Here is a 16260-nt window from a genome sequence, read left to right as displayed (position 1 = left end):
AAATAAAAGTAGAGAAGAAATGATACTTATGAAACGAGCAAGAAAGAGGATTTCTCGCCGAAGCCGAAGTGCGAAGCCCCTCGGTTCCGTAGTCATGAAGCACTCGCCATCGCTTGTTGTTGAAAAGCACCTGGGTGCTTTCTCATGAAACCACGTGCGTGCCTCCACTCCTTGGCTCTACACACGCTAGGCTTCTCCAAATTATTTTTGCTACTCTCTTGATATTTTATCTCCTATTAGAGAGCAAAAGCTTGATGTGCCGCTTCATCCACTCCTTAGAGAATCACAGACCCGCATGTGGCACGGAGAACTCCAACTTAAGCACATCGATAACATATTGCTTAGAAAGTTCATCTTGTGCTTTCCACTTTTTGAACGAGTTCACGAACTCCAGGTCCGCAAGTACATGCATACGATTCATGACTTGCTTTCCTCGTGTGGAACCATCCACATCCATGGTGTATGGTAGGAGGCATGGATCGAATGGTGAAATGGGTCTCCTGGGGCTAGCTCATAATGTGTAGATTATGAGCCCCCTGTTGGGAAGATGCATTGGGAGACCTAGTGCTACTTTTGCCAAAGCAAAAGTAGCCGGCTCCCTCCCGCTAGCACATTTACTACCCCCCTAGACACGCTTCCCACCATCTCTTCGGATGAGGCGCCTCCTCTTTCTTCTTCGCCGGCCTCAGCTGCTGCCGGTCGCCTCCACAACTGCAACCTCCCACCGGCTTAGCAGCTCTTCACGCCCTCGTCGGCCAGCAGCTCTTGTGCCTTGCTCCTTTGCCAGCTCATCCGCAGCCAGGCTCTCCACACCGGCCACCTTCACGCGGCCGCTCGCCTTCTTCTCGTCTGCTGCAACCAACCGTCAGTCGTCTACTGCAACCAACCGTCAGTCGCCTTCCCAACCTTCTTTGCTGCGGGTGAGGCAGAGACGGCCAACCCCGTCAACGACTGGGCTGCCAGCTTCACCACCACCGCCTCACAGCTGCAATCACTCTCCACGCAGACCTTCTGCAGTTAGCTTCCTTTTCTTTTTTTTTCTTTTTTGCGGCCACCGCTTGCTGCTACTCCTCTACACGGACCTTCTTCCATGCTGGCTTCTCCACGCCGGTCGCATCAGTTGCAGACGCCCCCACTGCAGCGCTCGATGCAGGCTCTTCCACGTCAATGTATAAAATATATATATATATATATATATATATTTTAAAGCCGCCTTCGCCCTCCTTTCAGCCGCCCTTCCAACAGTCCTTCGCCCTCCTTTCAACAAATAAATATATATAGAAATATATATATATATATATATATATATATATTTCTTTTTCTTCACTGCATCCTATGAAGATGCCTCCCCACACAACTTCACTGCAGCCTCTTTCTGTGTATATGTTTTTTTTTTTTTAAACCGCCTTCAACACCTCCTACCTACCTCTCGCCAACCCCATCAAAAATACAAAAACAGAAAGTACTTAAATCTGATTAATGGCGGGATTTCTCTACTGCAATGGGGTTTTAATTTTTTTTGCTTCTAATCAAAAAACAGAAAACACACAAGGCACCCTTGAGATCACACACTCAATGCCCTTGCAAACTCTACTCTAATCTACCCTAATCCACAATTTTGCAATCAATGGAGCACTTAGTAAGAAGTAATGGTTAACACCCTTCACTAACTTAGGTGTGCATTCCCCGGCAACGGTGCCATTGTTTGGGACATCATAGCATAGCGGAGGCTACACTCCAACCCACACACTTTGTCAATCCGTGAATGCAATCCGGTCAGCGCATAGAGGCTATCCCGAATGGGAGAAGATTAGTTAACCACACACTAATGACTTCTAGTCCTACTCAATCCTTCTTCAACACTCAAGCAATCAATCTAACATAATCAAAGCATCAAGATTAGGCTACACTTAAGCATAAAAATGCAACTTATGCAAAGAATCTAACATGCAAAGAGCTATCACACAAGCCTCAACTACACATCATTTCATGCACAAGCTTCATCACATACACTCTACAACTCACAAATCAGATTTTAGCATCAAAACATCATTAAGAAATCTAGATTAGCAAATGTGTAGACCATAACCTCATATCATTGAAAATGTAGAGAATAGAGAGTACAAGATTGAAGCAAGAATGGAGATGGAGAGCCTTGGGAGAGCACATGAGGAGCAGCTATGGAGCAAGCTCTCTCTATGAGCCTCTCAACCAAATGACCAAAGAGTGCTCTCTAGCTCTCAAATGGGCCACCTTTTATACAAAAACTCTAGAACTCCCAAAAGTTCCCATGTGGGATTATTGTCAAGCCCTCTCCCACATTCATCTACAACTTGGAATTCTTTACAAGAGCCCTAAGTGTCTTTTTTGTTGCATCCTTGCATTGATCTTCATTTGTCATGCAACACCCTAATACATTATCGTTGTGGTGGTGTGAAGACTGACATGAGGGAGCGAGGGTGGCTCTAGTAGAGGAAGGTGGTGTAGGCTCATCACACCCATACTGTGATGGGCCTGCACCATTCGGCCCCGCGCCTACTATCAAAGGCATGGTTTGCCCCGACTGAGCAAGTGGGATAGATTGGCCTCGAGGTGTCAACTGGCTAAGTGGGGTAGTCTGCCCCCATGGCGTCGACTAGCCCAACTGCAAGCCTGTCTGCATATAAGATTAAAATATAAGACAAATAGAATGCATAAAAGATTAACTTTGTGTATGTGAAAAGGTCTAATGGAACCATACCTATGTCTATGTAAACTGTGAGACCAAGCTTACTACCCATATCACTCATTTATAATGGACACCAGATTGGCCACATCGGGATCTTGTGTCGGGTCGATCGACATTGCTGCTACATACATGCATAGGCAAGAAAACACGATTGCTCTAACCCAAGCCATACTTAAAGCTTAGACAAAGAATATAACATGTGATATTAGAACATTGTTAAGACCTCCTACAATACTCCTTAGACAAATAGGGTGTACAGTGCCCCTTTCGGATGATAGCTTCTGAGGACTTTCCACATGCTCCGCACTATTAAAGCCAAAGGAGACTTCTCTTTTGCAAGAGAAGGATAGTGAGAAGATCGAGGGCTCCCCCTCCAATATAACCATATGCATATGGCATACAGACTATGCATAGGCCTATGCATAAGCCGTATGCATAGACCTTACGCATACAGCATACGCCTATGCATAAGCCATATGCATAGGCCGTATGCATAGGCCGTATGCATAAGCCCTATGCATAGGCTGTATGCATAAGCCGCATGTATAGGAGGCCGTATGCATTTAGTCGTATCTATAGGCCATATGCATTTAACCGTATCTATAGGCCATATGCCATACGCACAAGCCGTATGTCATATGCCGTATGCATACGGCCTATGCATAAGGCCTATGCATACAACCTATGCATACCTAAACCCTAAACCTGATCCCCAGCACCCAAGGGTGCAAAAACACAAATAGAAGAAGCACAAACAAAGAGGGCTTACCTCTACTAGCTGAATCCGTATGAAAGGGATGTGTGGCCTATGCCCTTGCAGGTCGTTTGCTTGAATAGACCTACAAAAGATTATCATACAAAATCAAAAAATTAGTTCATTATGCATAATAGAGCTTATACATAATAAGGCTATGCATACGAACTATTGCATAAGCCGGCTATGCATACTGCCTATGCATAAGCCGTATTATGCATAGGCCATATGCATAAGCCGTATTATGCATAGGCCATACGGCATACAGCCTATGCATAGGCCGTATGCATACGGCATAAGGCCTATGCATATATGGCCTATACATACCTAAACCCTAAACCTAATCCCCAGCACCCAAGGGTGCAAAAACACAAATAGAAGCATAAACAAAGAGGGCTTACCTCTACTAGTAGCTGAATCTGTATGAAAGGGATGCGTGGCCTATGCCCCTTGGAGGTCGTTCACTTAAATAGACCTACAAAAGATTATCATATAAAATCAAAACATTAGTTCATTATGCATAATAGGGCTTATGCATAATAAGGCTATGCATAAAGAGGGCTATGCATAGGCTATACATAAAGAGGGCTAAGAGGGCTATGCATAGCTATGCATAGCTATTCATAAGCCCTATGCATAGCCCTATACATAAAGAGGGCTATGCATAGCCCTAGCCTATTGACCTAACCCTAATCCCTTGCACCCAAGGGTGCAAAAACACAAAGACAAGAAGCACAAAGCACAAAGCACAAAGAAAGAGGGCTTACCATATGAGAGGCTATGCCCAAAACCTTGCTCACTTGAATATGCCTACAAAAAAGAACCATAATAAATAAATAAAAGTTAGTTCTCATAACACATTAGTAAGCAAGAAGAACAAGAGAAAAAAGAGGTGAGTGCCCTAAACCCTACTCTTAATGCATAAGTGAATGGAAAAACTAGTTTATGTTAAGCCTAAACCTATGCATAATGCATAGGTTGCTTAATAAAAAGCTTTGATGGAGAGCTCTTCATCATCAAAGCTCTCTATTAGAGCTCTATGCATTAGGCTAGGGTTAGGGAAAGGGAGAGGAAAGAGAGGGAAGGGAGAAAATGAGAGAGGGGAAGGGAGAGAAGCTCACCTAAATCCTATTTCCAAGCTTTCATGGAAAGCTTGGAAGAACACATAAAAGCATGAAAGAGGGAAGAAAGCAAGAAGAGAGCTTACCTTGGAGAGGGAGACTTTATTGATTGAAGAGGCTTGAGGGATGAGTAGAGGTGGGAGGAAAACTCGCGCTACTTTTGCAGGCTGTGTATGTGCAGCAATAGGGAAGTAGGTAGGTATTGACACCTGTTGTTTGGCGCGGTGATTCAGATGGGAGTGAGAGTTTCCCAAGGTCTGCTGTGAGCAGTGAAATTTCACTACTAGCTTCGCTTCGCTGCTGAGCAGTAAAATTTCGCTGTTGGGTAGCATATTTTCGCTGCTCTACAGAGCAAAAAAACACTGTTGTAGTCACTGTCTAGCAATGAAAACCTGGGTAAATTTCTGTTTGCAGTACTGGATGTTGTTGTGTGTTTTGTATGAACCCTAAATCAATTTTGGCCAGGTTAAAGATGTCTAACAGTGAGATCAAGGGCTAGAAGTTGGATCCGAGGAGACATGGTTGAGAGAGAAAATTCGATGTGTGTGCGATCGATGCAAGAGCCAGTAAATACAACAACGTCGTATAACAATTGAGCATGTCCGAACATATGGTCTTCATGAGGCAGTGGCACGACCAAGTGCGGATGATGACATAGAGGAGAACCATAGGAGAGTTCTAGGTAACATGCCACACCATTCGGTGACATTGAGTAGAGTGCGGAAGGTGGCAAGGCTTCATATGGAAAGCATGGCTAAGACTCATCTTCCCCAACCAATGAATGAGGTGCCTCCACCATTTCCACATGAGGAGGAAGGGAATTTCATCATGGACGATATGGTGAATGACTTCTTTAGACGGGAGGTAATAGATGATAGTGAGCAAGCTTCAATGTCACAAGAGGAGGAAACCTTGCATAGAGAGGCAAGCACACCTTTGTATGAGGAATGTTCGTACTCCACACTACGAGCAAACTTGGAGCTATTGAACTTGCAAACAACTTATGGATGGAGTGATGCAAGTGTCACAAGTCTTCTTCGGTAAGACCGCCTCATTCTACTAAAAATATTTCATGTTCTATATACTCTCCTTGCTAATATTTTGACATATGATTTCTTACCCTATGTTGTAGGCTTCTCAAGAAGATTCTTCCCCCTCAAAATCTATTACCGAACTCACAAGATGCATGTCGTAAAATGCTCTCTATGCTAGGTATTGATTACACAAAAATACATGCATCTCCCAATGATTGCATGCTATTTAGAGGGGTTAATAAAGATGCAACACAATGTCTACAATGTGGGGAGAGCCGCTATAGGGATGATTTTCAAGGTGATAAAGTTCCCCGAAGGTTTTCAGACACTTTGCTATCATTCCTCGCATCCAACACATGTTTAAATGTAAGAGGATTGCAGAACTCATGATGTGGCATGCTACTCATCGCTCAACCGATGGCATCATGAGGATCGTAGTAGCTGATTCACCGGCATGGCAACATGTTGAGCATTAATGGCTAGAGTTTAAAGATGAGCCTTGTCACTTACGTCTTGGCTTGGGCATGGATGGTGTTAACCCATTTGGCTTCAAGTCCACATCATGGTCTACTTGGCCTATTGTATTGGTGAATTACAACCTCCCTCCATGGGTGACAATCAAGAAAGGTCATATCATGCTTGCTCTCCTTGTCCCAGGAAAATATAAGGTGGAAAACATGGATGTGTACCTCAAGCCTTTAATTGAGGAGCTTGAGACACTATGGCGAGGTATTAAAGTACATGACGTTTCAAGGCCAATAAATAGGCATGAGGCGGAGGTGAAAGGAGTTTTGCTTTGGACGATGCATGATTATCCTGTGTTCTTAGAGTGCTCAGTACCTACTTGAACCTTATATGCATAATTTTTACCCTTAAAACTTTAAGTTTATATCTCTATCTCAATCATCTCAAATTAAAATAGATTTGGCAACCTCCAGACATCATGCATGTCCGATTTGTGGACCATCACTTGTTTCGGAAAGACCCTCTACACTTAAGAAGGTGGTGTATGAAAAACATCATCGATTTCTCCCTCCTTCACATCCCAAGTATGTGCCACACGATGTCTCACCACTTGTGATGAGCGGTAGAGATTGGTTTGAGGCATGGAGAAGCACTCCCAATCCACCACCAAATGGGATGTCCAGACACTCAATCTTCTTTCGACTTCCATATTGGTGGGACCATTTAATTGGTAAAAGAGATACAAAGGATGCAAGGGATGACTTACAAAACATTGAAAGCCTTCAAAGTGCATGGCCAATTGAAAGTGAGAGTGGTAAAATAGTCCTCCCAAAGGCACCATGGGTAGTAACCAAGAGGGAGCACAATAAGGTGAAAAGTGTGATCGCCTCTTTTCGTACACCAATGGGAGTAATGCATTCATTGAAGGATGCCTTCACAAAGACCAAAAAGAAATGAGAGAAACAACTATATGGCCTCAAGACACATGATTAACACATGATATTACCTGTATATAAATATTCACTTTTTTATTTTCTCTTTGTGGTACATAATTTGTAAGCTCATATACTAACTTCCATTTTTTTCTATGCATAGTTTATTCTTCCAATTACTATAGTTGGTTATGGAGACAAGAAGGTGAGAGAGGCTATTTACAAAATGGAAAGCTTGGTGAGGTATGAATCTTTTTTTCAATTCACTAAGCTATATTGCTTATTTAGAATTCTTATGCACTCACAAGTTATGTATTGGTAAATAGTACACGTAATTGCTATGTATGTAGGTACATATCCTTAAAGGAGATAGATCCTATATCCATTGAGATGGCTTGTCTCAATGCTATGAGGTAGTGTGTATGATCGAGGATAACTTCCCTAGAAAAACTCTCACTAGCCAATTGCATCTTATGGTGCATTTGGTTGATGAAGTGGCTTTGTGTGGCGTTGTTCATGTTCGATGGATGTTTTTCCTTGAAAGGTTCATGAAAAACTTGGACTTTGTGAGACAAAGAGCAAGGCCAAAAGCAAGCATGGCAGAGGGATGGTTGATGCAAGAGTCTCTTGTGTATATCTCAAAACATTTATCTTGCTACATAAATCCTTCCATGCCACGATTATGTAGCAATGAGGAGGATGACCGACTAATCACTAATGTGCCTCAGGGAAAAGGAAGGCAACGAAGACCGGATGAAGCATTAGGCCACAAGGTGAATACATTATGCATTCTAAATAGTACCATCATCATGGAGAAGTTTATTGGGAGATACAAGGATGCAATCAATAGACGAAAGGATAAGAGAAAAGCTTTCAGAAGAGCAAATAGACGCTTGCCATTATCGCCTAGCTTGGAAGCTCTACCAAATGTGATTAATATAGAATGGCTTTGTATGGCAATAATATCGATGGCATCGCAAAATGGAGAGATGATCACAAGAGAAGAGCACGAGTATGCAAGAGGATGTGACCCTCATGTAAGTACATTCTTCATCTCTATCTCACATATATACCTTGTTTAATGCACTATATAGGCTAAATGTCATGTTTTTGTTTAATGTTAGTACAAACTATATAATGCAATATGGTCAAAGGGAAGGCACTTTCGCATAGAGCGAGTGGATTCTAAAAGAAAAACATTTGATTGTAGTGTGATGGCAACTTTTGAGCAAGAAAGGCGAGCCGGTAGACATGATACCAATGTCATAGAGTACAATCTTGAGTATTGTGGAACTATTCAGGAGATTCTTGAGGTTGGATTTAGAGCATTTAGTCTATTCATCTTTGATGTTGACAAATGGTTCAAGGTGATAGTATAGAGATACTCAAGCAACCGTGAAGAAACATCCAAATGAGTTCTTTCAAATTGATTCCACAAAGTTTTGGAATGATGAGAAAGATACCTTCGTACTACCTCAACACTGTCAAATAGGTTAGTAACCCAACCAATCCCAAATTAAATCTTGATGTAGTATAATAAAAGTGTAACCCCTTTGCTTTGAGATATTAGGTTGTGTTTCATGCCGATTGAATTGGTCCAAAGTGGTGGTATGTTATACAAGTTTTCCCTTGTTCAAAACATATCTTTCAAGATCAAGATGTGGAGGCCAATCTCTAGATGAGGTGCAAGTACTACCTCAAATCGGCTCATTGGAAGAAGACGATGAAGAAAACATTTTGGACAGGGCTGATGAAGAGAATGAGAAACATCAATCGGAAGAAGATGATGAGTCACCTATCAATCATGACAATGCTTCATTGGATCATGATAGTGATATTAATATTGATATAGAACCCCGTCTTTTCATTGAGCTTCCATTAGATAAAGACATTGATGAAGCAACACATATGGATTTATTACAAGATGGGATAGATTCAAGATCTTAACATTGTTTCACTTCTCAAAAGTTTTCAACTATCTTTTTTTTTTTGCTCGAAACATGGCTCCAAGGGTTTTAATGGATGATTTTTTAAATCTATATATTATTTTCTGTGTGCATATGACATATATTTTCAGAATTCAGCATCCAACAACTCTCTGGAATTTCTTGTAGCATAATCTCACTGCCATCCTCTCTGTTTAGTAATGAAATCACAATATAGCAACGAAATTTTGCTGCTAAACGACGCTACTCAACAGCGGAATTTCGCTATGGAATAATGAAATTCCGGTGTGGAGCAGCGAAATTTTACCTGCTAGTAGGAGCGCTGCGCTGAGCAGCAAAATTTTGCTACCCGTTCGTAGACGACATTTCACTGCACCAACAGGCGAACGTAATCCCCGACATCCCAACAAAAAAAGCGCTACTAAAACGCTGATGTTCCCCCGACATGTTGTAGTGGGACTTGACCATGAAGCTAGCAAGGTGGATACTTCAAGAAATTCAGTTCACCATCATGCACACCCTCGACAACCAAAATGCAGTAACAGATCTCCTCAGTAGAATAGACAAAGGAGAGCAACCTACAAGGGTGGCTGATCAGCTTTGGGATGCAAGCCTTTACTATTCAGCCTCAATACCCATGCAAAGAAATTGGTACTTTGACATGTTGCAATTCATCACATCACCTGTTAATCTCTCTGTTAATCACGTTTATCTTTTGTGCTTATTTTCCAAGCTTTCCATAGCCATTACTTCTCATCTTTCCCCCGTTTTGCTCCTATTTACTAGGGCTTTTGTTGATCTTGAGGAGAGGAACACATAGAGTACCAATTTATATGCATTTTTCTGAAAATTTTTAAAAATTTCTTTCCCTTTGCTCCAAACCCTAATCTCTCTCACATAGCTCACCATTGTCCATCTCCACTCACTCTAAATGGCTGCAAGTGTTTTCTATGGCTAATGAGGGCTAGACTTGGAGTTGATTTTGCTTTCTTTTGACCATGGAGCTAGGCGTGGAGCACCGTTTTTCCCACGTAGCCTCACAGCCAAAATATCAAGAAATAGCTCCATTACATTCTATTCCATTCTCATGTGGTTGTTAGCCATGATGTTTGGCATCTTTTTGGTGAATTTTGGGGAGTTTTTCATTGCTATTGGAGAGAGAGAAGAGGAGGTTTGAGCAGCCCTCAGAAATTGCAAAAATCTTCAAGATTTGGATCCATTGGAGGCTCTATCAAGCAACAATCCAACCATTGAAGCTTTCGAAATACCATTGGTGAGTTGCTATGGCCACTTTCTCAAGCAATGGTGATTAATCCTCATGCTATGGACAAATGATTACATGCTCTTATTGCTCACATCTTTCTTTAATCACACCCATTTGGATGTCATGTGGCCATTTGTGAGACAAATGCAAGATTCTTTGATGAATCCATGCATAAATGGATGAAGGAATGCATATGCTTAGATGCATTGATTGAGCCACATGCATGGAGTGGATGTTGGGTAATAATGAGAAGGCTTTTGCTATGGACATGATGCTTTTATGCATTGGTATGATCCTATTGAGCATTGGAAGAGCTTGATATGTGATTTGAATCAATTGGTAATGCTACATTCAAATGCAAGTTGATGCCCTTGAATGCCATTTGATGCCAATTACTCATAAGCAATGCTTTTGGGAGTGATACCAATTGGATATTGATGTCATTGGTATATGGTATTACCTCACTTGTGCTTATTGATTGATGTTGGATCTTTGGATGAATGGCGGACATTTGGAGCTATGTGGATAAGCATGAGTTCATGCATAATGGTTTATGAGTATATTGTAATGGGCATGAGTCATGCCACATCCTTGTAAGTGATCCGCCTCATTTTCATATTCAAGTTATATGCACCTGACAATTGTTTGCACTCACTTCAATTTCTAGAAACTAGATATGTTGGTGACCGGGTGTTGGCGAAGAGGCCCGGGGGAGGAGCATGGCTTGAATCCACCGTGCCCTGAGTGCTGTGGTGGTAAAGCGGTACGGTGGAGGATTAGGTGTGGAGGTGAAGACTTGGCCTCAACCCGTGCCTTGGTTCGAACTAGGTACGGGGGTGAGAAGAGCTTGGCTGGGAGATCGGCAAGCTCAACGTGCTACACCGACGATCCTCTTGGTTTATGTACATGGCAATGGCGCCTTAATATGGACATCTCATGGGAATTAATCTTGCATTATGCCATGGGAAATGTATGGTGAATGCTTGGAATTGCAAGGAACTTGTATGCCTTTTGGTGATGCAAGTTGAGGCACATGCTATGTAATGGATGGGAATTGATAAGAGGACTATGGATTTTTGCATTGCTACTTGAGAAAAATTGAGATTTAGCTCCTAAAACAAAGGAGACTATGTCAAAATTTTCTCAAATTTCTGGTCATACATGGATAATTGAAGCTTGTGGAGCATAATTTGCAAACCTTGGGATGCCAATGAGGTGCGGAAGGTGTTGACATTGGTTTGGGAGCAAACAAGGATCAATTGGGCACAAAAAAGGTCACTTTGGCAAGAATTTGCAGATTCACAAAAACCCTAATTCACTCCCAACCCTTTTGGACTGAATTAAAAGGGACCATATGAGCTCTTAGTGCTTCCTTAGAGCTACCCAACGAGCTCTTAACCTCCGCATTTTGATATCTCTTTAGGGTAGAATTTAGGGTTTTTATAGAAATAGTAAACCCTAATTCAGTCACACAGAGGTTTGAAGGTCTCCTAGATCTAATTACATAGGCTTGTAGTACTCATCCAGGGCTTTCATTTGAGCTAAAAATTTTTGCATTTGGATATCTCTAGCTCAAGTTGTACCCAAAATACCGTTTCAGCCTATAACCCTGTAAACCCTAAAATAGAGAATAGTAGCACACCTCATCTCTTATGAGTCTTTGCATAGTGGTCTAATACACTTCATTAGCTCTCCAACAAGCTTTAGATCACTTCAATCGGACTTCCCTACCTCAATTTAGAGCCAAATTTTTGAAACCGAAGGTTTCCATGGGGCCGAGCCAAAAGGGCGACCGAGGCGCAACACTTTGGCTTCCGACGAGGTAGAGGGTGAAGAGGCAATGATGGAACAAGGAATTTTGGATGCTCCAGAGGATACTCGTGGGCACACTTCAAGAGAAGGGGATACTTTTGGGCATACTTCAAGAGAAGGGAATGAGGAGTTGAATGTCAGAAGTGCCCATAAGCACACCCCACAATCTTCGCATGCTATCCCCATCGATTCGATGATGGAAATGAATGCTAAGATAGATAGGATGGCTACAAGGGTGGAGGTCAATGATAGTCTTGACATTATGGCTACAAGGATGGAAGTTTTGGAAGAGAGGGTCGCTCGGCCAATGAGCCAACCTTCCTATGATAGTGGTCATGGTGCTTTACATGAAGGCAAGCAATTTGGGGACAGCTTTTGAAGGCCATAGGGAAGGCAAGCTACCCATGATACAAGAGGTTTCTCCCAAGGTAACACATGAGCATTCCACCAAGAATGTCACTTTTGGATTCATGGCGGATGTTAGGAGGCCTTCTATGCAGGAGATGAAGCCTACTACATTCCAAGCGGGTTCTTCTCAATTGGATGGAAAGCAACATGCACCTACATTCAGACATGAGGAGTCAAATTTTGGGGATCCGAGGAGAGTACCTTTGAAACCCAAAGCAAATCAGTTCTCCATGCTTGAAGAGGAGGTGTATGATATGGATGATGTGGTTGAGCTTGATTGGGAACATATGTCATTCATTGAGAGACAAAGAGAAGCTCATGATAGGTGGATGGAAATGCCAAATTTCCTCAAGAGGGAGTACAAGGATTTTGCACAATTCCTTGGATCTTTTGTGCAAATGCAAAAGCACAAGCCCTCGCACCATCATGAGAATGCATCGTCAACCGTGTCGAAGGATGTAAAGGACAAGATTTCACTCTCTAAGTTCAAGGGTGATGGTTCAGCCCCACATGAGTTGGAAGAATGGATGAATAAGTTGGATACATACACTTTCAGCTCTATCCGAAGAGTGAAAGGGACAAATTGCATTTTGCATCCTTGCATTTGGAAGACTATGCACATCAATGGTGGAGACATATGCTCAAGGAAGGAGTTATGCCACATACTTGGGAAGAACTCAAGCATGAAATGAATATGACATTTGTGTCACCTTTGGTTCTTGACCGATACCATGAAGAATGGTATGAACTCACACAAAAGGGCATGTCAGTTAGGGAGTACATCAAGAGGTTCATGAAGCTCTCTATGTTTGTGGATGGACTCAATGAAGGCATGCGATTGAAGAAGTTTGTGCATGGTCTAGATTCATACATCAAAGCGGATGTCTCGGCACAAAGACCAAGCACTATCAAAGAGGCTATGAGGTTGGCAGAGCTATATGAGCCAAAGTATAAGAGGGTTCAGCCCAATGTACCTTTTCATAAGCCATTTCACACTTCTTCAAATGTGGAGAAACTTCTACCTTCTTCTACATCCACTTACACTTCCAAATTCCATACATCGTTTGGAAGTGGACAGTCCACAAGTGGAGTTCATAATGATGCTAAGAAGAGCAATGGGTTTGTCAAGAAGCCTCCTCAACCATTCAAGAAGACTCAACGCGGATGGATGATCCTAAGATTGAGGAATTGAGGAGAAAAGGCCTATGTTTTAAATGCAAAGAGAAGTGGTCACCCAGGCATATTTGCAAATCAAAGAAAGTGGTGGGGCTACTATGATCATTATGGATGAGGATGACGATTCCAAGTCATCTCATGATGTGGAAGAGTTTGAAGATTGCAGCGAGGAGACACATGAAGAAGACTTGGAGGGTCATTCTTTTGTCAAAGAAGAGGATGAGTTTCCTTTCGACCCCGGTGGAAGGGATCATGCATGCATTTTGAGGGACAATATGCTAAAAGATGCAGGAAATGCAGAAAATGCAGCCCATGTATGTTCCATTTCACAAGAGCTTTTGGCGGGTTGCAAGAGTCCGAACACCTTGAGGTTGGTGGGCACCATTAATGGGAGAGTTGCACACATCTTGGTGGATTCAGGGAGTATTCATAGTTTTGTTAACTCCAAATCCCTCAACTCTCTCAAACTATCTCCGATGGAGCTACCCATAACCTTCCAAGTACAAGTAGCAAATGGAGTGATTGAAAAAGCCAACTTGTTTTGCCCTTCAACAAGAGTGAGTTTATCCTCTTCATATGCTTGGGAAGGTGACTTGGTAGTATTGGACATGGGGCCCATTGATGTGATTATGGGATGTGATTGGTTGGCTTCTCTTGGTGATTTTCACATGAATCTCCAACAAGGTGTTATGAGCTTTTCACATGATGGACAGCTTGTGGTATTGGCTGGAAATACACCAAAAGAGCTTTCTTTGATCACTCCAAAGAGACTCAAGAAGGAACTCAAAACTCTTGGTACGGTCTATGTGTTGTATGTCACTCAAGAAGGGATGGATAGATGGATAGCAATGGACAGCACGTAGACAAGGATATGGCAACTCTTCTCAAGGATTATGAGGACATTTTCCAAGTGCCAAAGAGTTTGCCACCAAAGAGGGAAATCAACCATGCCATTGTACTTGAGCCGAATGCAAAGGTGTGAACAAACCTCCTTACCGGTTGTCAAAGGTAGAAAGGTGATGCTGACATCAATTTTATTTTGTAGGAAATTGTGTATCTTGATGAATTTGCATTGAGGCAGAGTGGAAGCTCTGGGAGCCAAGGAAGGGTTCAGGACTTTGCACTCAAGGAGTACATTGGAAAACTTGCATTCAAAATTATTTCGACTAAATCAAGTTTGGAAAAAGTTCTACTTCGATGCTCAAAGTTACTTTACTTGTTCTCGACTCAAAGGTCTGGGCCTTTACATTCTATGGTGGCCCGTGGCATTGTTGCGGGGGTACAGTATCTCACCGTCATCAGGGGCAGAGCTTGAAGGGTTCCATATTTTGATTCCAGCCATCAAGGCGGCTTCAAAGTATAGAGAGCCTAGTAGTAAGAAACCTAGGATATAGCTATGATGATTATGTAACTTTGATGACCATGTAACTTTTTATGCTATGAATGGAAATTTGGGTTGCAGAGTTTTTTGTTTGATACGTGTCTTTTGTAATGTATTTTATTAGTTGACTCAAGAAAATAAATTCAAATTACACACGTAACTCAAATAAAATTGTATCCATTTGAAGACGTATATAAATCAATAAATTATATAAATTCAAATTAAAAGAGACTTATTTTCAACACAAGATAAGAGAAAAAAAATTTAAAGATATACACCGAGCTTTACATAGCTTTTGAGAATTACAATCATGCGAGATATACAAAAATAAAACTAAAGATCCTGGCCCAAAGGATCTCTCCAACGTCACATGCATTGCACCAACTGCATGTCCTTTTCGCTGATGGTGACCCTCTTTGCATGGACAGCTGCAAACACCATGTCACCAAAAATGTCCACTACGTATGCCTCTGCAACCTCCTGGAGTGCCTCCTATCACGAGATAGTATTGCAGATCCTACATGATCTCTCGCACCACACATTGGAAGGAGAGCTTCGGTTTAAGTAGGTTCATTGTCTTTTGGTATTTCCTAATCTCATAGAGAGTCACAGTGCCAGGCCTCCACCTAAGCTTGCGATGTTGCTACTATGGTGGTTGGACAGGGGGTACTCCATGTCCCACCTTGGGGGGCCAGACTCTCCTAGGAGTTTTCTTGGTGCGAGCCATGCTCTTGAAGGTGAGAGAGAGAAATGAAAGATGAGAAATGAGGTGAAATGAGGGTTACTTCCATACTTATAGATGAAAATTTATATATTTTCTAAATTATCTCAATACATAAATTTGATACTTTTTAATTTTTAAAAATAGTTTTCCTTATTAGAATAAGCTCTAATTTTATGTATACATATAACTATCATGGAACACCTAGATAAAATATCAACCCCATCAGAGGTCTGTAGGGCCCTTGTCCGAAGGCTCATGTGTATAGATCTGGTAGTAAAAAAATAAGCCCTTTACATGCGAGCCTTCGGACAAGGTCCCTACAGGCCTTTGATAGGGCTGATATTTTATCTAAGACATGTAAACTATATGATCTATGCACATAATAAATTTCAACCCATTCTGATCACTGCACACCATGCATCAATTTTTTCTAGGAAAAAAAAATGTTATCGTATTACATAGCACATGCACATGCACATGAATGTTCATGATGTAAGCCACATGATCTATGCACA

This window comes from Cibotium barometz, chromosome 2 (genome assembly GCF_041138505.1).
Source record: "Cibotium barometz isolate CiBa-2024 chromosome 2, ASM4113850v1, whole genome shotgun sequence".
Classification (NCBI taxonomy): Eukaryota; Viridiplantae; Streptophyta; class Polypodiopsida; order Cyatheales; family Cibotiaceae; genus Cibotium; species Cibotium barometz.
This window is presented reverse-complemented; position numbering follows the sequence as displayed.